Genomic DNA, 22754 nt, shown 5'->3' on the forward strand with positions numbered 1-22754 from the left:
TTTTTTTTTTTTTGTCTTTGAGACATTACTATAAGGTCAGTGTTGCTATGTTGCTAAAGAGTCTGAATTACTATGTTTGTAGAAAGGATGCCTACAGATGCTCATAGTAATAAGATCTAGGAGTAGAGAAAAACAAATTCATTGCTAAAGAAGTTATAAAAGTTTTGTGTGTACTCATGGGTTATTATTCCTATCATATTTATTGCTGAAACAGTAAAGCTGTTATTCAAAATGAGCAATGGCTAACACTTTCAGTATGAAATACTCCTCCTTTCATTTCATTACTTTTCTTTTCAATAGAAAAAGGGAAAATGGGCAAAGGAAAATTTGTTATCATAGAGGAAACTGTATCCTAGTTCAGTTCTATTCACATCCTCTCAGTGGCTTTGCTGAAACATGAATTATTCAGTTTTGAGGCCAGTGGATAGCATTAAATAAAGGGCAACTGAAGCTAGAGTTTCAACTAATGCTTGTAAAATGCAGTCTTTGTTTTGTTATTAAGTGTTGATCAATCACTTGTTATTTTTTATCCATTTTGTTTCTTTTATATTTGACCAAGATCCTATATTACATTAGAAATTGTGAAGGTCTGACTTTAGCTATATAGGAAGTACTTAGTTTTGTGGTAATGGTTTTATTTTTTCACTTAAAAGTAATTATACCCAAGCTAAAGCCTAATGCTTTGCTGACTCCCTTGGCATTTCATAAATCTAGTTAGTAGGGGATAGGAGGTTAATCGAGTTATTAGCCTTAAATGCTGTGGCATAAAATAAGACATTCCAATTGCTTGTGGGGAAATTACTCCGAGCCTAGTTAGCATTTATAGAAGATTCAGTAGATCAGGACTTGTCCTTTCTGTTTCTTAGTTTTAAGACATTATCCAGGGCCTCAATTGAGTCTTTGACATCACCCTCCCATTGATTTCAGTGGGCATTGTAAACGTAGGGTCAATAATCAATTAAGCCCCCCTATGTGTTCTCATTCTTCTGAACTAAGTTTATGCGAGTTAAGTAGAGATAAAAGTGTTGTCTTTCTTTTCCCTTTTCTTTGAGCAGAAATACCCAGACAGTTCCTTACATGATTCCACAGGAACAATTTGAGGCTGTATACACTGATGATGTTATCAGGCCAATTTTATGTGTTTTAGAAGTGCTACTAAGAACCGGGTTAGCATCACACTTGTATAGTCGTGTGTGCCGTTGCATGTACACCTATGTACACGCTCAAAAAAGAAATAACTTCTTCTCTACTGATATTAAACCAATAACTCCTGACACTTCACTCTACTCACTGAAAAGAAGATAAAAGGCAATATATATTTCTATTATGACTCTCTCTAGCTCAAGAGCAGATCTGTTTATGGTTGGTGAAAGGATAGTTCTGTCTGCCCAGGTCCTGGCAGACTTGTTCTGTTTCTGTCATAATACATTCCGTTAACGCTGTGGGAAACAGAGGAGTAAATGGCTTTTTCTTCATACGAGTGGCTGTCCTGTAATCTTTTTCAAGGCCAAATTTTTACTGACCTCGGGAGGACTTAATGTTACATAGGGATTCAGGGACTAAGCCATGGTAATTGCTGGTTTTTGGCTTTTCCTCCTGCAGCAAACACACAGATAGGAGGACACTGGGTGAGTCTTTCCAAAAACGAAGAAAGCCAGAACTTCCAAAGAAGAGTAGGGTACAAGGCACAAAAGTCTTGCAAGTGATTATGACTCTGAACACCATAGAATCTGTTGTCATTATGGAAAGATGTGGACAGCTGGAGCATGCCCTAACAGCCTCCTGTGAGGGTTTCTTTTCCTGAGTCCAGTGATAATGGGATTTGATCTACGTATCTTTCCTTTTGCTTCTACCATGACTATAAAGGGGAGTTATAAATCTGATGACCTTTTTGTTCTTAAGGGTATGTAAATGCAAACTCTTAGAGAAAAGACAGCAGACTAGCAGAATTAGATTGGACTGGGATGAGGGATCAAAAAGGTCCATATTCTTTGTAAAGATTAGCTAGAGGAAATAATTTGATGCTAAGGATTTTGGACTTTTTTGTTCTTGCCAACTAGCCATAAGAACTTTGCCTGACACGTATTGTGATGAGCACTGGGTGTTCTATGTAAGTGATGAATCACTAAATTCTACTCCTGAAACGAATATTACACTGTATGTTAACTAACTGGAACCTAAATAAAAACTTGAAACTACAAAAATAAAAAATTAAAAAAAAAGAACTTTGCCCTCGGCTCCATAAAAATTCAGTAGCCTGCCTTGTCTCCAACCCTTTTCTGATCTCAAGCACAGATTACATCAAGCCTCTGTTAGGACTGGGGACCCAAGATTTAGGACAATTCCCAGCCTCTGAGGACTTAGGGTGAGGAAGGTCAGTCTCAGAAGTTCTCATATGTCCTGTGTGATCCAGCTAATTTTCTAGGGTGAAGTGGACTGATAAAAATTTGATCTGTGGGAGAAAAAAGAACTGAGGAAGTCTGGATTTCATGTTTACCAGGCCAGTCATGTGTGAAATCTTACAGCCTTTTCCAGATGATACTCTGTTCTGTCTTCCTTTGCTTTGATAGCCTTGATAGACCAGGGTTGTCCTAAAATTAGACTCTTCCAGGAGAAATAAAATAAGCATAAAAACCTGGTCTAAAACCATCTGATTATATGATAATCTACTGGTTCCTTCTTGAAGCATAAGCTAAAGAAACATTTGAGTAGTTCCTTTCTGATTGACTTTGGTTTGCGTTGATTTCAGATCAGAGTAAAACTGCAAAGTGCTTTCAGTGCTGTGCTTACCTGTGTGTAAACATAAACTAATAGTTTTTGAGTTGACATGGCCCTTCAGTGCTCTAGCCTCCCAGAAGTAATCACTACTTTGATCTTTCTGATACTCCAGTTTGTTACATTTTGCTTGTGGATCACATGGACTGTGTTAAATCACTCACAGCTAGGGTGCCCAAGCATCAGGTCTTTACCCTATATTAAGAAGAGTGTGCCTAAGGGCGCCTGGGTGGCTCAGTCATTTAAGCATCCGACTCTTGGTTTCAGCTCATGTCATGACCTCAGAATCCTGAGATTGAGCCCCGCATCGGGCTGCCCTCTTAGCGGGGAGTCTGCTTCCCCTCTTTCCTCTCCCTCTGCCCCTCCCCCCACTTGTGCACACTCTCTCTCTAAAATAAATAAATCTTAAAAAAAAAAAAAAGAAAAGTGTGTCTAGGTCCTCCCCTGAATATTAAAAAAAAAAAAAAAACACGAAAGTTAAGATTGAGAAAGCAGGTGGGTGCATTGAGAAGACAGGTGAGTACATTGAGAAAGCAGGTGGGTGAGTGGTAGTATTCAAGTAAAGATAGGTGCTCAATGAATATTTATTGAAAATTGGAAAACAAAATAGGCTTTATAACATACCTTATCATCATTTAACAACCAGAAGTGGCATGGCTTACAGATAGTTTTCCCTCCAGAATGATCAGTGTGCTTTGGACAATTTTAATTTTTCCTCAGTGAAAATCACTGCTAGAGCAGTGATTAAATGCATGTGCTTGGAGTCAGGCTGCCTGGGTTTAAAACCTAGATCTTCTTCACATTAGCTAAGTGACTCTGAGCAAGTCACATATGTCCTAGTTAACTATTGTTATGAAACAAATTTTCCCATAACTTAGTGGCTTCAAATAACTGTGTCATTGGATCTCACAATTTTGTGGCTCAGAAATTTGGGCAGGGCTCAACAAGGCAATTCTTCTGCCCCACAGGGTGTTGACTGAGATCCCTCAGTGGCTCCTCTGGTCTGGAGCGTCTGGCTTCACTCACACACCTTGTGTCTTGGTGGGTTAACTAGAAACACTGGACTCAGCTGGGTCCATGTCCCTCTCAATGTAGTTTCTAGTTCATGGAGGTTCAGAGCTCCTAGTGAAAGTTTTTCCAGGTTTTGAAGTTTCAGGGAAAGGAAACATAAACCTCACTTCACAATGGGAGGATAGCAAGAATTTATAACTAACCTAAATCTACCACTTTGTAAAATTGGAGGGAAGGGTACTACTAGGGTGCTGCTTATATCATGGGATTGCTGTAAGGTTAACTGAGTTAATATGTGTAAAATGCTTAAAACAGGTCCATCTTGAAGAGTAAGATTAAATATATTTTAACCTTATTATTTTATTCTATCCCCAACATTTGGTATGCAAGTCAGTACCCTCTCAAGCAAGGAGAAAATGGGGCTGTTTCTACTGACAGTAGTATCTGTAGTTCATAGTGGGGGCTGGGAAGTTTCGTGGGGATAGGGATTTGAAGGAGGGTCAGGGTAGAATTTGGAGGTTGGAATCAGTCCTGGCAAATGAAAAGTTTCTAAGTTCCAGAAATGGATTCTCTGATAGCTCACTTCCCATCTTTAATTTTTTCTTCCATTTTAAACCAACCTGGAGTTCTATGGGCTTCAGAGAATATGTTCTGTTATGAAATATATCTATCCACATGTCTTTAAGGTTACAAAGAAAAAGAATCCAGGATCCTTGCCATCATGGAGCTTGACATTAGCAAGCAATATGAGGTAGTGACCTGCAAATGGTGGTGGTGTGGGGGGAAATGAGGGAGTTATATGGGAGGGCTTAGCTGGATCTCATGAATGAAGTGAGAATGGAACTGGGCCTTGTAGAATGAGTATAATTGGATACATGGGGAAGAGAAACAAATCTCAGGTTGGCTAAATGTCAGAAGCGATGTTGTCAAAGTCAGGGATGATAATTCCCGAGAGAGATAGCCAAGTCCAACTAGAACAAAGAATGCATAGGGGAGATCTGAGAAGCAAGAAATCCAGATTCTCAGCGTCTTGGCCCCAAACTCCCCCAAATGGTAGAGGACCCAGAGAGGAGAACTGCATTGGATTCCCTGTGCATCTTACTACCAGGGATTGCCCAGCAATTAAGCAAGCAGTTCTATTACAACTGACCTTAGTGTCGGGATTACTATCAGGATGGACAAGTTCAACTCAGTCTATGTTCAAATTCCTTGATCCCATTCAGGAGAGAAGGCAAAAGTAAGAAGTAAAAGTCTGGTAACTTGCAGTCACCAGGACCAAAATGTTCCTGTGAGGCAGGAAAGGGCCAAGAGGAAAATAGTTCCAAAAATAATGTGTATTCTCTTACCTTAAGCCTCCAGCCTGAGTCGTTATCAGTAAAGAAAGAACTCAGCATGTTCTGTGCAAATCGCCATTTGGAATCCTCTGTAAGCTATTAGTAGGATACTGATCATGACCCACTTTTTCTGTGCTCGGCATCGGTGAAGTCACTTTGACATTGGTCAGAGCTGCCTGTTACCAGAAAATCACAATGCTCAGCTGGATTGGAACTATCCTGATAAACAGTAGAAATGAAAGACTTGAGAGTTTTGTGAGATTTCATTCTTACCTCAAACTCATAAATTTGAACCACTTCCAAAAATTACAAAAGCAAGCCACTTTTTCAGGCTTTGTAACTGTACCTATGTGGAAATTCCTCCTTCTGGTCTGCTTTCAGTTTTAGACTAGGGCTAGTAAAAAACACACTTCAGCCTTGATATTGATTACTACAAAACAAAACAAAACAAACAAACAAAAATACTTGTGATTAAAAACATGACCCTTCGTACAGCATAATCCATGTAGAGTTCCAGTATGTGGGAGGGAAGAGGGTGCAATCTCGAATCAGAATTCCTGCACTGGACTCCAGGTTCTTCCAGTTACTTAGCTGTGTATCTCTGGGCAGATCAATTAGCCTCTCCAAGCCTTGGTTTCATTCTCTGTAAAATGAAGTACTTTTCCATGGTTGTGAGTAATAAATACAACCGTGTTGGTAAAAAGAACCTAGGCCATGACCTACGCTGTAAGTTTTCACTAAATCCTAGACACTAGGAAACCACTTCAAACCAAGAGGCTCTCCCAGAACTCACGGATCCTCATAAAGCTTAGACTTCCTGTGTGACTGGATAAGCATGTTAACCTTAAAAATAAAACTGTCCATTATTTTACAAGCAAACATGGGTTAATTCGGGAATAACAGAACTACAATTTGGGAGCAAGCTACAGCAAAACCATAGGCAAGTCTGGAAAACAAAGGAGAGGACAGCTCTTTTATAGAGGAAAGGAGGGAGTCGGGAGGGGTGTTATAAACAGTAAGTGTGTTGAAGTAAACTGTGGTGGCTTTTCATTGGCTGAGTTTGGCAGTCTGTCATTGACTGGGCTGTTGCCAGGGGGAGGAGAAAGCCTTTCTTCCTCCTGCTGGGAAAGTAAAGTAGTGCTATATAGTAGTGTCAACTTGCAAAGTCCCTCTCTTCCTGTTGGCTCTGCAATTGACTAAGAGTGGCAGGACATTGTCTCCCTGTTCCATTTTAAACAGTTTCCCTTTTTAATTTTCCCAAGCACAGGAAGAACCATTTTGAGTATACCCACACAACCCCGTGATCACCCAGGATTTCCTCTGAGGATCCCAGGTTGATCCAGAGCCCTGAACTCATCAATTAGAAGAGATTTCTATGGGAAACTCTTTCATTTTCTGAAGTGGGATTTGGCTTTGCTGAATAGTTATTACATACAGAGCATTCCTTTAGGGTCAAGTGTATGAAATTGCCATTTTTATAGATCAAAATGGTCAAATATCAGGAATTTCATATGGTTCAGCAAAACACATGACCCACACATTTACAGCATGTTGTTATCAATAGCTTTTTGGGACTGGCTAGAGCACCAAATTTTCTCAAGTTTCTTTGAATTATCAAACTGTCTTGGATTGGGATATAAGACAAATCTATCTACCTCATCCCCAAAACTATGCTTTAACAGAAGGTTGATCATGTTGTATCAAGAATGGTTGTACTTACTCAAGGAATTATCTCCCCTGGGCCCCTCCACCTATTCCTTGCTGCCACCAGCCTGACAGAAGTGAGACAAGGAATCCACACAGTTTCCAAACCCTCACTTTTACCACTAGACAACAGAGCCTCTAGGGGAAGTTTATTTTTAGGATCAGGGCTCAACTAATATTGATTAACAGCCTTACATAATGTGCATCTCCAGGGCTGGTTCCTTTCCTGCCAAGCCTTATAACTGGGGAAGGCACTGAAGATTTGTCAGTCTAATTAGACTTTAGCTGCCAGCCAAAAAATATCTTCTGCCTCCTCCTTACCCTCATGCAGGTACTTTCTTTTCCCCTCTCAGAGAATAATTTGGAGGGAAGGAAATCGGACTCTGATTTTCTCGTTAGCTGGTAAGATTCCAGTGACATTTTCTCTCAGGAATTACATCGTTTTCGTGGGAAAAAAAAAAAAGAGAGAGAGGGAGAGCTCTTAAAGACCTCTATGTTGGTAGTACAAATAGGCCAGGGAAGAGAATATAGTGTCATTTCTTTTGGTCCCTTCTTTAATACTTTAATATTAGTGGATGGGATCAGGACTTCCCAAAGCTGCGATTAGTCCCTTAAAGGCTCCTCTGAGAAGTTTCTTATCTGCAAATGAAGATGAAGTCTTCAGATTGCTACAAGTTGTAGAGATGCCCTTCTAATTAGATGATTATATTTATAGGATAGAGTGTCCACCGGAACTATTGCTAAAGTGCTGGAACTTATTTTGAGCCATCTGAACAGCTGGGAGGGAAGTGGAGTTCAGCTCTTGGCTACTCACTGTAGAGGTCCCAACATGTTTCTAATGCTCCAGGTGGTTTTACCAATCACCCGACCTACTACTTGGCCAAGTCTGAAGCCAAAATCCTTACTGTGTGATGTATGGATCTCCTCCTTGCTCTCTCTCTGGCCATATTTTCTGCCACACTGCTCCAGGTACACAGGTCTTCTTGATCTTCCTTGAACTTAGGTCCCAGATAAAGGAGAGGCAAGTAAGGGTTGCTCAGTTGCAGAATTGGATCCTGTCTGTATTTAAAATGTTAGTTTGCTTATTGTGGAATTTTTTTGCATTGATACTGACTCTAAAATATTGCGATAAAATATTATGTATCTTGAATAAATGATTTTGGGGACACTCCCTTAAATATTGTACCTTAGATGAGTGCCTCATTAGTGCCAGCCCTGCCTCAACATACCACGCCCATCTATCTGTGTCTTTTCACTGGGCATTTTCCCCTCTGCCTGAAGCAGCTCTTCCCAGCCATTTGCAAGACTCACTCCCTTACATCATCCAAGTTTCTGCCCATGTGGCACCTTATAGAGAAGCCCTCCTTGACCATCCTCTATAAAATAACACTCTCTGTCACCCCCTACCTTGCTGTCTGCCTTGGCAGCTATCTCTACCTTACATTAGATCACATATTTAACTGTTTATTGCCTCTAGTTAGTGGTATGTGAGTTCCCTGATGGCAGGATCTTTGTCTCAGGCACTATCAGAGCTCTGCAGCACAGAGTAAATCCTCAGTCAGTATTGGTCAAAACATACAAATCTACTGGCACCTTCTCAGGGAGTACACACAGCTCTTAATACTTATAGGCTGGATCTTACTACCAAGCACCCTGTCCCCCACAAGCCCACTCACTCCCTGATGAGGTTCACCAGTGCCCATGGTCACCAACAGTGATTTTGCTGACCTTTTTTGCCTTAAGCATAGAGTCCCAGGGGCATTTGCATGGTGCAGTCGGTTAAGCGTCCGACTCTTGTTTTCAGCTCAGGTCATGATCTCAGAGTTGTGAGACTGAGCCACTTGTCAGGCTCCACACTGGGTGTGGAACCTACTTAAGATTCTCCCTCTCCCTTTCCCTCTGCCCCTCCCCCACCTCAAAAAATAAAAATAAAGAGTCCCAGAAACAACCCCTTGTGTCTGGTGGGCAAGATTGTCCTATTCACTTCTAGTCTTAAATTCTCTTTCCTTAGGGTTTATTTGTCATCATAATAACAAGGGCTGCTTCTAGCACTTAGAGTTTTCAGGACACTTTTGGAAATGTAGTAGCACCCACTTTCCCTCTCCAATTTCTTCTCCCTATTCCTTTTCCAAATTACTTAATTCTTAATTCTCCTAAAACCTATCTTTAAATATAGGCAAATAAAGATTATTTTCAATGACCCACTGCTTCTATTCATTGAAATGGATAGAAAATTAACTTGAGGCTCATTTACCTGGTCATATGTGTGTGGATAGGTTGGTGGGAATCTTCTATCTACTTTGTTACCTCTTTTGTTTTTGTCTCGTGACTGAATATGTTATATGAACCCATTTATTCCTGGTCATGACCCTATGCTTCAGTTGGCTCCATAGTTACCTGTCTTCATAATCTTTTGAAAGAACATTGATGGAAGATACTTTGAGAAACCACTACTCTGACAGCAAGAACGATCTCTGTGCAGTTCATCACTCAACAGTGAGGGCCTGGCCCTGTGCCTGCCACAAAGAGGGGCTCAGTAATGTTTGTTGAAGAAAAGAAAAATGTGTTAAATGAATGAATGTTTATCTGTCGAGGAAAGAGGCAGAGAAAGGGGACAATATGATTCATGTTCAAGGTAGACAAAGACAGCTGTGAGGAAGCAGAATGGTAGGAAGGAAAGAGTGCATTGAGGCGGGCATTAGGAGACTTCATTCATGGATAAAAAGTGATTAAAACCAAGACTCTAGGCAGACCTTCATTTACCAGCTATGGGATTTCAGCTGCGTTGCTTTACAGAGCTTAGTTTCATCATTTGAAATACGGAGATTATAACACTAACTTCATGGGTGGGTTAAGATAATAAAGTCAAGGGCTTAAATTAGTGTGACTTAATAAAAGGTTGTTGATGTTGCTTTAATTGAGATTCTAATCCAGCACTCCTTAGCATCTACATTTTATTTTTTCTCCTGTTACTAATTAACCATTTGGCCTCAGACATGGCCATTAACACCATTAGGTCTCCACTCTTTCCTTGTCTAACAAGTGTAGTGGGTAGAATCACATTTTTTTTTTTTTTAATTTTATTCTATTATGTTATGTTAGTCACCATACAATACATCATTAGTTTTTGATGCAGGGTTCCACGATTCATTGTTTCCGTATAACACCCAGTGCTCCATGCAGTACGTGCCCTCCTTAATACCCATCACCAGGCTAACCCATCCCCCCACCCCCTCCCCTCTAAAACCCTCAGTTTTGTTTCTCAGAGTCCATAGTCTCTCATGGTTCATCTCACCCTCCAATTCCCCCCGTTCATTTTTCCCTTCCTTCTCCTAATGTCCTCTGTGCTATTCCTTATGTTCCACAAATAAGTGAAACCATATGATAATTGACTTTCTCTGCTTGACTTATTTCACTTAGCATAATCTCCTCCAGTCCCATCCATGTTGATGTAAAAGTTGGGTATTCATCCTTTCTGATGGCTGAGTAATATTCCATTGTATATATAGACCACATCTTCTTTATCCATTTATCTGTTGAAGGGCATCTCGGCTCTTTCCACAGTTTGGCTATTGCGGACATTGCTGCTATGAACATTGGGGTGCATATGGCCCTTCTTTTCACTACATCTGTGTCTTTGGGGTAAATACCCAGTGGTGCAATTGCTGGGTCATAGGGTAGCTCTATTTTTAATTTTTTGAGGCACCTCCACACTTTTCCAAAGAGGCTGTACCAACTTGCATTCCCACCAACAGTGTAAGAGGGTTCTCCTTTCTCCACAACATCTCTATTTGATGTTTCTTGCCTTGTCAATTTTTGCCATTCTCACTGGTATAAGGTGGTATCTCAATGTGGTTTTGATTTGAATTTCCCTGATGGCTAATGAAATGAACATTTTTTCATGTGTCTGTTAGCCATTTGTATGTCTTCTTTGGAGAAGTGTCTGTTCATGTCTTCTGCCCATTTTTTGACTTTGTTATTTGTTTTTTGGGTGTTGAGTTTGAGAAGTTCTTTATAGATCTTGGATACCAGCCCTTTATCTGTCCTGTCATTTGCAAATATCTTCTCCCATTCTGTGGGTTGCCTCTTTGTTTTGTTGACTGTTTCCTTTGCTGTGCAGAAGCTTTTTATCTTGATGAAGCCCCAGTAGATTCACATTTTTTTCTGATGTTTTCAACAGTATCTAATATGGTGCCTTGTACATACAGTGACAGTTGATGGGTGAATAAATGAACTGGAGGAAGGACAAGCAGAGTTGAGGAGAGGAGAAGAAGAAACAAATACTCTGTAATAACATTGCTGTAAGAACTATCTACCCATTTCATGGATTGGATGGCTAAGTTTGAGAGAAATTAATAGAATATCTTTGATATAATTAAAATTACAATACAAATAATGATGCTTTTCATGTCCACCCTCTTTTTTTATTTTATTTTATTTTATTTTATTTATTTGAGAGAGAGAGAGAGTGAGAACACGAGCTGGGTGAGGGACAGAGGGAGAAGCAGACTCCCCGCTGAGCAGGGAGCCCGACGCGGGGCTTGATCCCGGGACTCCAGGATCATGACCCAAGCTGAAGGCAGATGCCTAACCAACTGAGCCACCCAGGTGCCCCACATATCCACCCTCTTTGCCAAAAGTTCAGAAGGGGTTCCTCAATGACCACCCCTGTGTAGAAGATAAACTACTTAATGTCTCTTGAGTTGTCAAAAACAATAAATGATTCTAGTTTAAACTGAGGTTCAAGAATTGTTTCTTTTTTTTTTTTTCTTAAAATACATCCCTTTGTTTCTATTTATATATGGCAAGGAAATGACTTCAAGTAGCAATCATTGCTAGCCAGGCTTCAAGATGGATATTTCCATTCTGTCTCTGACAAGGCGGTAGGAGGGGTGGGATGTGCTTTCATACCTTTCTGGTGCATGTTTGAATGATTGTAAAAATTAGAAACATACTGAAGCTGTTATGACAGCCCTGCCTTTTGAAACCTTCTAATTAATGCCTTGGGTTGTCTAGAGAGCTAGTTCTGTTACCTAAATGGAGAATGCAAGGTTCTCCTTGGTTTTCTCATCATGCAGGGAAGAGATGGCTGGGGAAGTAAATGCACACCCTATCTGTGGTGGCTAGCAGTCACTGAGAGAATTGCTTGGTAGAAATTTGATTGACTTGTGTATATAATGTAGCCTCTTCTAGCTCTCATCCCATCTGGGTTTGTGTGTGTGCATGTGTATGTGTGAAGAAAGAGAGGGAGGGAGGGAGAGGATGCTCATGGGTTTGCATGTGTTAGCTAGAATAGTGCTTCATAAACTGTTATGTGGATACAGATCACCTGGGTGACCTTCTTAAAGCACAGATTCTGATTCCATTCTGGGGTGGGGCCTAAGATGATACATTTCTAGCTAGCTCCCAGATGATGTCCTGTTGTAGTATGTGGACCTCACTTTGTGGAGCAGGGATCTCATAGATATTTCCAGTTTCTCGCTGAGCAGTTGTAACATCTCTTTAGCTATCTCTCCTAAAAAGTCTCCCCAAACTTCATTCAGGGACCTTCAAAAACAGGAACTGCTAACCCAAACCATTCTGTAAGATAGAGAATGGATACCCAGTTGGGGATTAACAAAGAAAACTGTATCCCATCAGACAGGCCTGGTTCCACTGTCCCTTCCTCCTGCCCCTTACTTTGCTACATGCCCCCGAGGCAGATGGGAAAAAAAGTAGGTAGAATTTAACTTGTCATAATATTTATCCCCCTTTCTGAGAAGTGACCTCTGATGAAAGCAGAAGGATGTGAATGATTTTAATCCTCAGTAACAATGGGGAACCAGTCCTGACCATCTTGAGTAGTATAAATCTATAAAATGACAGATTTTTCTCCTCTGCCTCTCCACCTTCTCCTTCCAGATACTGAGAGAGACACATATTCATGCACCCACAACTCACACTATAATGCACAGTGAAATTGCACCCAGGCTTTATCTCGGAGCTGCTGTTCTGATGATTAATGCCCACTGGCTGGGAAGCTATTCCTCCGAAGAAAGACAAGGAGAAAGAAAGAAACATGAAATATATCTCTGAGACCATTTCTCATTATTATTATTATTATCATTATTAGCTCCTCACTGCCCTATTCTGCTTGGCAAAGGGGAGGGGATGGCATTTGAAAGCAGATTTCATGGGGGAGAAATGAGCAGGGGCAAGGTAGAAATAGACAACTTGTGCTAAAGAGAACTGACCTGGATGGGATTTTGTTGTTGTTACCATTTATTTCTGGTCTTGTTTGTTTTATTATTTTTGTTGTTTTATTTTAAAGCCTCCATCTGTGTCTTCTGTATTTCCCCCTTAGGCATTTTTTTTTGCATGTCTTCTTTTGTCTTTATTGAGTCTCTGTCTATAAGAATCAATATGATATAATGTATGCAAATGTTGTTCCTGACCACTTATGCAAAAGACTGGACAGAATAATTTCATTGCTCTGTAACTCCTATAATATAATTGCCTCCATATCCTGGCTGATTTCAAGTTTTTGAAAGGATTACTTTAAAAAAAAATAATGCTCTCCATGTAGGTATTGTGTTAGCCACAGTGTCTGATTCTCTCCTGTTTCTCATTCAAAGAAAAGGTGATTGCTAAGTAATCTCTGGCTCCGTCATTTAGGAGGACTACACAACAGTGGTCTTTGTTGGGAAGATGGGACCATAGTAAAAGCATTATCACAACACCTGTGTCTACTGATAAAGTGGCAAATTCATTAACCTAGACAGAAAGTACTATAATCTGATTTAGAAAATGCTGTATTTCCGAAGTTGAGTTCATGAGGAAATGGAATTTATAGCTGCGGTGCTATAGGTGTGATTTTGTATTCAATTAACAAGTGTTTGAGTAAATTAAGTACCGACTCTGGGCTAGGTACTATTCTAGGCACTCAGTCTGTAGAAACACAAACCAGACAAAGACCCTCTTTCCTCATGGGGCCTGTATTCTATTACACAAACATTGGGCACCTGAAGAATCCAGGCTTTGGGGAAACAAAGAATGAATATATTTCTGCCTTAACAGACAATCGGGTAGGGTTTTCAAGTATTTTCTGAATCTGAGCTCATTTTTTTAAGTCAGTTGTCTACAGAAACTTTCGCATGCTGATCTGCTATTATAGTTACAGAGGCAGGAGGCAGCAACCCCCTCTGTTTAGACCGGTCAGCTCTCAGAATAAGGTCTTTCATTTCTCCTCAAAAAAGACAAGTGTCAAATTTAAATCATGTCTCTTTTTTGGCTAACAAGTTGGCAATAGTAAAACCACATTACCATAAAATGATTGTGTTTGAAATGTATTTTTGTCTCAAGGACTACGTGTGCGACGTTTATTGCAAATGTTTTATTGGCTTGGGATTTTAGTTTCATGGAATGTTGATACTGGGAGAATCTCAGAGATTGTCCAGTTATTCAGCCCACAGAACTGATTGAGCTTTAGAGATGGGCCAACCTGATTTCAAGTTCTGATTTCATCATTAAAAGCTGTATATCCAGGGGCAAATTACTTGCCCACCTTTTTAAATTTAGACAGTAAGCCTTTATTAATTTGATGGTTTAATTTTTATCTAAATAATGCATCTACATAACTCAAAACCTTACACAGCACCCAGACTTCCATTACTTTAGTGCAGAGACACCATTACATTGGAAGAGATGCATCGTTACTTCATCTGCTAGGAGTGTCAACTAATCGCTATCAGCTGAGTCCTTCCCTGGAGCCGCCCTTGGCTAAAGAAGCCACCTTGCCCAAAGTCCAGCCCCTTCCTGTGGATGTGCCCATATCTAGTGAGTGGTGGATGGGGCTGGGGGGTGGGAAGGGATATATAGAGACCCAGCTGCTTGTCTCAAGTCTGCACAGCTGGTAAGAGCCTCCCAGCTAGAATGCACTATGTGAGTGTTGAGGTCAGCTGAGGTCTTTGATGCAACTTCATTGAAGTTCACCTCCTCCCTCTTCCTAGAGTCTGACAGCATCCTTCCCAAAACCTCCCAAACAGAAAACTGGCTCTCGGGGTCTGTTTCCTGAGAAACCCAAGTTAAGACAGTATCTAGTCAGATGGTAGCTCGATTTATAATGGTGATCACTTTGTAATGTATATAAATGTTGAAATACTATGTTGTATACTTGAAACTAATATAATATTGTATGTCAACTATACCTCAATAGTGGGGAAAAGATAGTATCTAGAGACCTAAAAGAAAACAAGCACGACTCTCATCGATCTCAGGGTCATGAGTTCAAGCCCCTACTTTAAAAACAAACAAAAAAAGAAAACAAAACAAAAACCAAAAGAAAACAAGCAAACAACAGCAAAAGCACAGAAGTCTCTTTCCCCATCTCCCTGTGCCTTGTAGTCCTACTCCACACTGGCACTCTCTTAGATGCTTTTTCAGACATTTCCCTCTATATTTCTAATAATATGCTTATATTTCTTGACTTTTTCAGCTAAATATTAACTAATATCTTCTGACTCTGGGAGAAAAGGATTGCATTTTCTCACCCTCTCCGTTTTCCAACTCACACACACTCCCTCACCTTCAATTTCCCAATAAAATTCTGTCACATTTTGATTGAATCAGTGCTCTCAGTTTACATTTTTATGACTTTCATTTATTGAGAAAAATGTAAAATCATATGTGCATTCATTTATTCCACAAATAATCCCTGGGTGCTTAGAATGTGCCAGGCACTATTCTAGGAACTGAGGGTATAAGCAGTAAAAAAAAATGGAATAAATGTCTGCCCCTGATACTTCCTTTCTCCTGCAACTCTTTGTTAGTAAATACCCTCATTTTCTCATTAGCTTATTCTTCTCTCCACCTATCAGTATTATAGCCAACACAGCTATAAAATTTCTTCCAACATAAACACAGGTAGTGTTTTCATTTTCTTCAGATAAATACTGAACAGTGGAATTGCTGGGTCGTAGGGTAGTTCTATTTTTAATGTTTTTTTAATTTTATTTTATTATGTTAATCACCATACCTTACATCATTAGTTTCTGATGTAGTGTTCCATGATTCATTGTTTGTGCATAACACCCAGTGCTCCATTCAATACGTGCCCTCTTTAATACCCATCACCAGGCTAACCCATCCCCCCAACCCCCTCCCCTCTAGAACCCTCAGTTTGTTTCTCAGAGTCCATAGTCTCTCATGGTTCATCTCCCCCTCCGATTTCCCCCCCTTCATTTTTCCCTTCCTGCTATCTTCTTCTTCTTCTTTTTTTTTTCTTTAACATATAGTGTATTATTTGTTTCAGAGGTACAGGTCTGTGCTTCATCAGTCGTACACAATTCACCACACCCACCGTAGCACATACCCTCCCCAGTGTCTATCACCCAGCCACCCCATCCCTGCCATCCCCCTACTCCAGCAACCCTCAGTTTGTTTCCTGAGATTAAGAATTCCTCATATCAGTGAGATCATATGATACATGTCTTTCTCTGATTGACTTATTTCACTTAGCATAATACTGTCTAGTTCCATCCACATCATTGCAAATGGCAAGATTTTTTTTTGCTGGCTGCATAATATTCCATTGTATATATACACCACTTCTTTATCCATTCATCTGTTGATGGACATCTTGGCTCTTTCCATAGTTTGGCTATTGTGGACATTGCTTCTATAAACATTGGGGTGCACATACCCCTTCGGATCACTACATTTGTATATTTGGGGTATTTACCCAGTAGTGCAATTGCTGGGTCGTAGGGTAGCTCTATTTTCAACTTTTTGAGGAACCTCCATACTGTTTCCCAGAGTGGCTCTGCTAATTTACATTGTTGCCAACAGTGCACAAGAGTTTCCTTTTACCCACATCCTCTCCAATACACATTATTTCTTTTCTTTTGGTTCTAGCCATTCTGACAGGTATGAAGTGATACCTCATTGCAGTTCTGATTTGCATCTCCCTGATCATTAGTGATGTTGAGCATCTTTTCATGTGCCTGTTGGCCACCTTTATATCTTCTTTTGAAAAATATCTTCGTGGATCCTCTGCCCATTTTTCAATGAGATTGTTTATTAGATTGTTTTATATTGATTGTTATGAGTTCTTTATATATTTTAGATGTTACGCCCTTATTGGATATATCATCTGCAAATATCTTCTCCCATTCAGGATGTTGCCTTTTCATTTTGTTTATGTTTTCCTTTGCTGTGCAAAAGTCTTTTAGTGTGAAAAAATCCCATTTGTTTGTTTTTGCTTTTATTGTCCTTGCCTGAGGAGGCAGATCCAAAACTATCACTACAACCTGTGTCAAAGAGCTTACTGCCTGTTTTCTTCTAGGAGTTTTATGGTTTCAAGTCTTATTTTTAAGTCTTTAATTCATAGAGTTAGTTTTGGGTGTAGTATAAAAAAAAATGGTCTAGCAATTCCAGGTCTAGGTGTTCATCCCAAGAAAACAAAAACACTAATTTGAAAGATGAATGCACTCTTATGTTCATCACGATGTTCCTTACAGTACCCAAGATATACAAGCAACCCAGTGTCTATCTGTAGACGAAGGGATAAAGAAAATGGTGTGTGTGTGTGTGTGTGTGTGTGTGTGTGTAAACACACCACAGTTGCTTTATATACATACGTACATACATACAGTGGAATATTACTCAGCCATAAAAAAGAACACAATCTTGACATTTGCAACAGCACAGATGGAGGTAGAGGGTTTTATGCAAAGTGAAATAAGTCAGAGAAGGACAAATACTGTATGACTTTACTTATATGTAGAGTCTAAAAACATGACAAAACAAACTTATAGATACAGAGAAAAAACTGATGGTTGTCTGAGGGGAGTGGTGGGAGATTGGACAAAATAGGTGAAGGGGATTAAGAGGCACAATCTCCCAGTAATAAAATAAGTAAGACATAGGGATGTAATGTAGCACAGGGAATATAGTCAATAATATTGTAATAACTTCGTATGGTGATAAACGGTAACTGCGTTATTGTGATGACCATTTTGTAATATACATAAATATTAAATCATTATGTTGTACACTGGAGACTAATACAATATTGTATGCCAACTATTCTTCAACAACAACAACAAACAAACAAATAGAACACAGGTAGCCTATATTAGTACTTTTTTTCTTGGCAATCTCCCTGATAAACTTCTGTCTGTCTCCAGTCTGATATGGCTCAAGCCAGCCTGATATGGCATCTGTCATCCCGGAGCATCCTTGCTTCTCACTCTGGGAAATCCCTGGGCTTCAGTTTTATGTTAAATCCCAAGTTTTGTCTTTCTTAGTTTGCTTGCTCATTCTGAAGGTGTGTAGTGTATCTTCCAGTAGCCTCCTGAGGAAGTGTGTGTGAAAAGTACAACCATTGAGATTTTGTCTGTCTGAAGAACATCTTACCCATCCTCACCCCTGCTTAACAGTTTCCCTGGGAAGGACTTGTAGGTTGGAAATCATCCTCACTAATACATTTGAAAGCATTTGTCCAATGTCTTCAGGCATCCAATGTTGCAATTGTTGAGATAACAGTTTGATGTCTGATTCCTAGAATGCACGTTGTTTTTTTCTTTTTTTTTTTTCTCTCTGAATCTCGGCTCATGATCAACAGACCTCAAGCTAGCACTTACAGCCGAGGTCTCCAGAACTGCATGCTGCTGCTCCCCTAAGCCTTGTGCTCTTGTACCATTGTTGTAACTCGCCTGTTAGCTGCCCTATGTTGGCACCCTAATTTTGGTAAAATTTGTTCAGTTCAGCTATTACTAAGCATTTACAACACACACACACACACACACACACACACACAAACTGAGCAACTATAATTTCAGAAAAGCATGGAGTTTGGAGGGTAACAAATGGTATACTGGAGCCTTGAGTATTTTATATAATATATAAATATATTTATATATTTTGTATTTATTATTATTATATACTAAAAATTATTATCAGTACAAAATTCTGGTAAGAATTATATTACCAACTCCTTTTGTATACTGAGGCAAAACTTTGAATTCTTTTTTGTGTTCCCTTAGGGGCCTCTATTTTTGTGTATTTTTGTTTTTGTTTTTTACTTTTATGCTAATACTCATTCCCTAGCCACCTCAGAGAGAATATGAATTAAAAATATATATATAAGTACTTTGAACATTTTGCACCCAGAAATGAGCATAACCCAGTCTTCTGCTACATGCCAGATGCTTGTATTTTTGAAGAGGGGCAAGGATTAGAATTGTCACTTTGGAATTTTTGTGCTATGAAACATCAGTCAGTGTGTTTGCATGCCATTGAGTTCCATCATACAGTGTTTGGTGATAAAGTCTGTTCTCTTGGGTCTCTGCTTCTGTCAGTATTATCATTGTAATATATTGATTAGCTTCACTTTACATGTGATTGTTAATAGGTGTTACAGAATTACCCCCACATATTTTTTGCCCTTCAAGAATAGTAATACATTCTAAGAGCACAGGGATCCACCAAAAAAATCAGTCAATCAATCTATCTAGCTATCATCTATCTATATCAGTGAATTAATGTTGTGACCCTATGGCCTACTAGAAATAGGATTTGATTAAGTATTTACACTAAGTATGAGCCAAAGGTTTACATTCATTGGAGGAGGGATGATTAAAGGCCAGAATGAGAAAATCATGAATAGGAGGTTTCAGGAGAAGTTTGAGTGTAGATGGTGAGGCTGCTCCCAAGGCTATTTCTATAGGGAATCATTTCTGTCAACATTTCCAACCAGAAAACAAAGATTGCTGGAAGCTCTGAAGTAGATCAAAATATTTGAAGAAGAAGGAGGATAAATAGCAAAATTCACTTCCAAAGCCATAAGAAAGTACCAAACAGCCATACAGAAAACACCTATAAAATGTTCTTTTGACTCCAGTAGCTACAGGGAGATTCATGGTTTTTTAATTTAATTTAATTTAATTTGTTATTTTTTTTAGATTCGTGTTTTTTTTTAATTTGGGGGCTTTGTGGTAAATGTCTAGACAATTTGTTTTTGTTACATTGTGATCAACAATGTGCACAGTAATTAGAGGGAAATATTAATCACATAAAACCATACCAATCACGTCACTGATAAGAGGGGATGTAAGGTGTGTTTCTCTCTCTCTCCCCAGCCTCATTTTCAGTGGGCTGCATTCTTCTCTTTTCCTCCTTCCTCACCATGTTAGGCATTTTTGAAAGAGAGCTTTCCTCTTTGTTCTGTTGTAAACATTTTTCCTATCTCAGCATCCTTTTTAAATTCAAGAAACATTTTCCTTTGCAATATACAATGAAAGGCGATTATGTTAGAAAATATCAGAGTTAGCTTTGTCGTGTCTGGCGCTGTTGAATCGTATTGTGTCCTCAAGAGCTCAAGAAATGAGGCTGAGGGAATGACTTGGCAAGGGAACAAGGCCTCAGCCAGATCTCCCAGCCTTCCGCAAAACTCCCTGAGGCGAGAGAGATCCAGGTGGTGGATGGAAGTATTTGTCCCTGAAAGGATGGTGGAGATTCTGGCAAACCTCTATTTCTGTTTTCACTTGTAAGGCGGAAGCGGCCTTTACAAAGGGGGTCTTTGTAGTCTGTCTTTCTAGTATTTAATTTGAATTCAAGATGGTGGTAGGGAATTGAAAGAGGTAGATTAATTGCTTCACAAATATTTAATGGCGACTGCCTACTGTGTAGAAGAATCTAGATAGAGATGGAAGGGTGAGTAAGACAGATGTATGCTGCCTGTCTTCATAGAGTGACATCATGGGAAGAAGGCATAAAACAAACCAATTTCACAAATAAGTATTTAATCACAATCATGACAAGTATGATGGAGGACAGGATGCTAAGAAAACAGAAAGGAACCTGAGCTTATGTTCTGACCTGGGAGGATTTTCTTGAGGATTCAGTGTAGGACCTGGGCTATTTAAGATGAGAAGTTGGGGAGGCCAAAGAGGACAGGGGAAAGTATTCCAAGCAAAAGGAATAGCCTATGCTAAGGCCCTGCTACAGGGATCATACTGCATCATATTTCTCTGTCTTTGGTGTATGGTTTGGCTCTAAAGTCTGGAAATATACCAGATTTGACCTTGTGAAGTGACCCAGTTAATACTCACACTTGAAGGGCTAGCAGAAAGCCACTCAAAAGATTTCCCACAAGATGAAGCACCATCCCATTACTATGACAGAGCGGTACAGGACTGGTTGAATGGAAGTTTCCAAAACTGGGTTGAGTGGCATGACCATGTGGAGTAGGCTTCCTGTTCCCCAGTTCTGAGTACTCTTGACTACCACCTCTGTAACATGCCAGAGGCACAAGTAATTTAGGGCAAAGCCTCAGAGACATGTGTGTAAGGACTGTTGGAAATACATTAATATACTGTGTTTATCACAGTTTTGCACAGGACATTGAACTATGTTTGCTATTGAGTGACTAGTCACATTGAACAGATTGGACACTCTAATTGTCATGAATGTCCTGTCCCCGATGTCATGCAAACTGTCATGTATTGTAATATCAGGAAAACACTTAGTATGTATATATGCATCTAGGTTGCTGGACTTTACAGCCATTCTGTTTTTCATTCGTTTCCTCAGTAGAACACTAGTAATCAGAAATCAGTAATTTTAAAACTTCTGATTCTGGTTTTTCTTCTTGCCTGGTAGAAACTGTGGAGTTCAGTGGAAATCTTCCTGCAGTCTAATTAGGCTCTCTATTTAATTTTATAATACAAATTCTGAACCAGAAGCTGGAGATAATGTGCCCAATTCAATTCATATGTGTCAATTTCTTTTTAATTGTAATTCTTTTCTCTAGTTCTTCCCACTCTCACTGCCCAGGCACAGCTGAGACTTGGATAATTATAAGACTTTCATGCCTACACTGTCAATTACACCTCCTGCTTTAGGATTAAATTCATTTATTATTGTTCTGATTATTAGTAGTAATAACAGGCACCTCTCCCCAAACCTGGATGAATACTAGTTTTCACAGTCTTTGCTTCCAAACTTAGCCTGCTTTAAGTTTTCACCCAGATGATTCCTTCCTCCTTAAATGGCATGGAACATTCAGTTTCCTGTGTTGCATTTAAATGCTATCTTAGATCATTCAGAAGACAAAGCTTTCTTAGAAGATTCTTCTTGGTATGAGGAGATGGTATATTTCCTTTGGGTAGGATTCACCCAACTAGTGAGTATCAGTGGAGCCTTCTCTTGGTAACAGGACTACAATTTTGACAAGTATTTGAACTGGCAAAGGACACCTATCAGCTATCCAATCTCTTCCTTAGAAAGGCTCCAGGTCCTAGGCCTCAAAAGCAATCATGGCTTTGACTCCCATGCTGACTCCAAAAGGAACACTTATTTTTCTGCCTTTTTTGATGGAGATGTCCCCACCACCATCACTAACAGAAGAACCACATGGTCCAACCAAGTTAAAAATGATATTGGCCCCTCAGCAACATGTTGATTCTTTCAAACTTCCTTCCCAGACTTAAATCTCAATATATCTTCTGTGTTTAAAACTACATTTGTAGTAAGATCACCCACAGAGCTTAAGGAAAAAAGATCAGAGAGAGGCTTGGTGGGAGGTCAAGGCTTTTATTTTATTACCTTGCTGTTTATCTTTTTAGCAAATCAGAAGAAAGCAATGCAATTTAATTCTGAGCGTGTAAAATGTTTGTGTTTTAAGTTATAAATGTCTCTCAATAATACAGCTTTTGGAAATAATGCTCCATGGACTTTCTGGAAGACTATGATGGCTCATCACCAGGTTTAAGGTGCCCAGGCTACTGTAGTGCCCTTTATTGTCTTGGTTTTGTTTTCTCACCAGGGCTCACTGATGTAATTTCTTAATCATCCCTATATTTGAATTATAGCCTCTAAGACCATTAAACCTTTGCCTATGAAATGAAGGGCTCAGAAACTCAAAGAGTAGACTATCCTCCATGGGTCCAG

General features: G+C 39.5%; 1 protein-coding gene across 35 annotated transcripts in view; it reads left to right on the forward strand.

Moving 5' to 3' along the window:
* The window catches only part of NRXN3 (neurexin 3), a 1527623-nt gene that overhangs the window by 1378344 nt on the left and 126525 nt on the right, over positions 1 to 22754 (forward strand). The gene's annotated exons all lie outside the window — the stretch shown is intronic.

The sequence above is a fragment of the Phoca vitulina genome, unplaced genomic scaffold (genome assembly GCF_004348235.1).
Source record: "Phoca vitulina isolate PV1807 unplaced genomic scaffold, GSC_HSeal_1.0 scaffold7, whole genome shotgun sequence".
Classification (NCBI taxonomy): domain Eukaryota; kingdom Metazoa; phylum Chordata; class Mammalia; order Carnivora; family Phocidae; genus Phoca; species Phoca vitulina.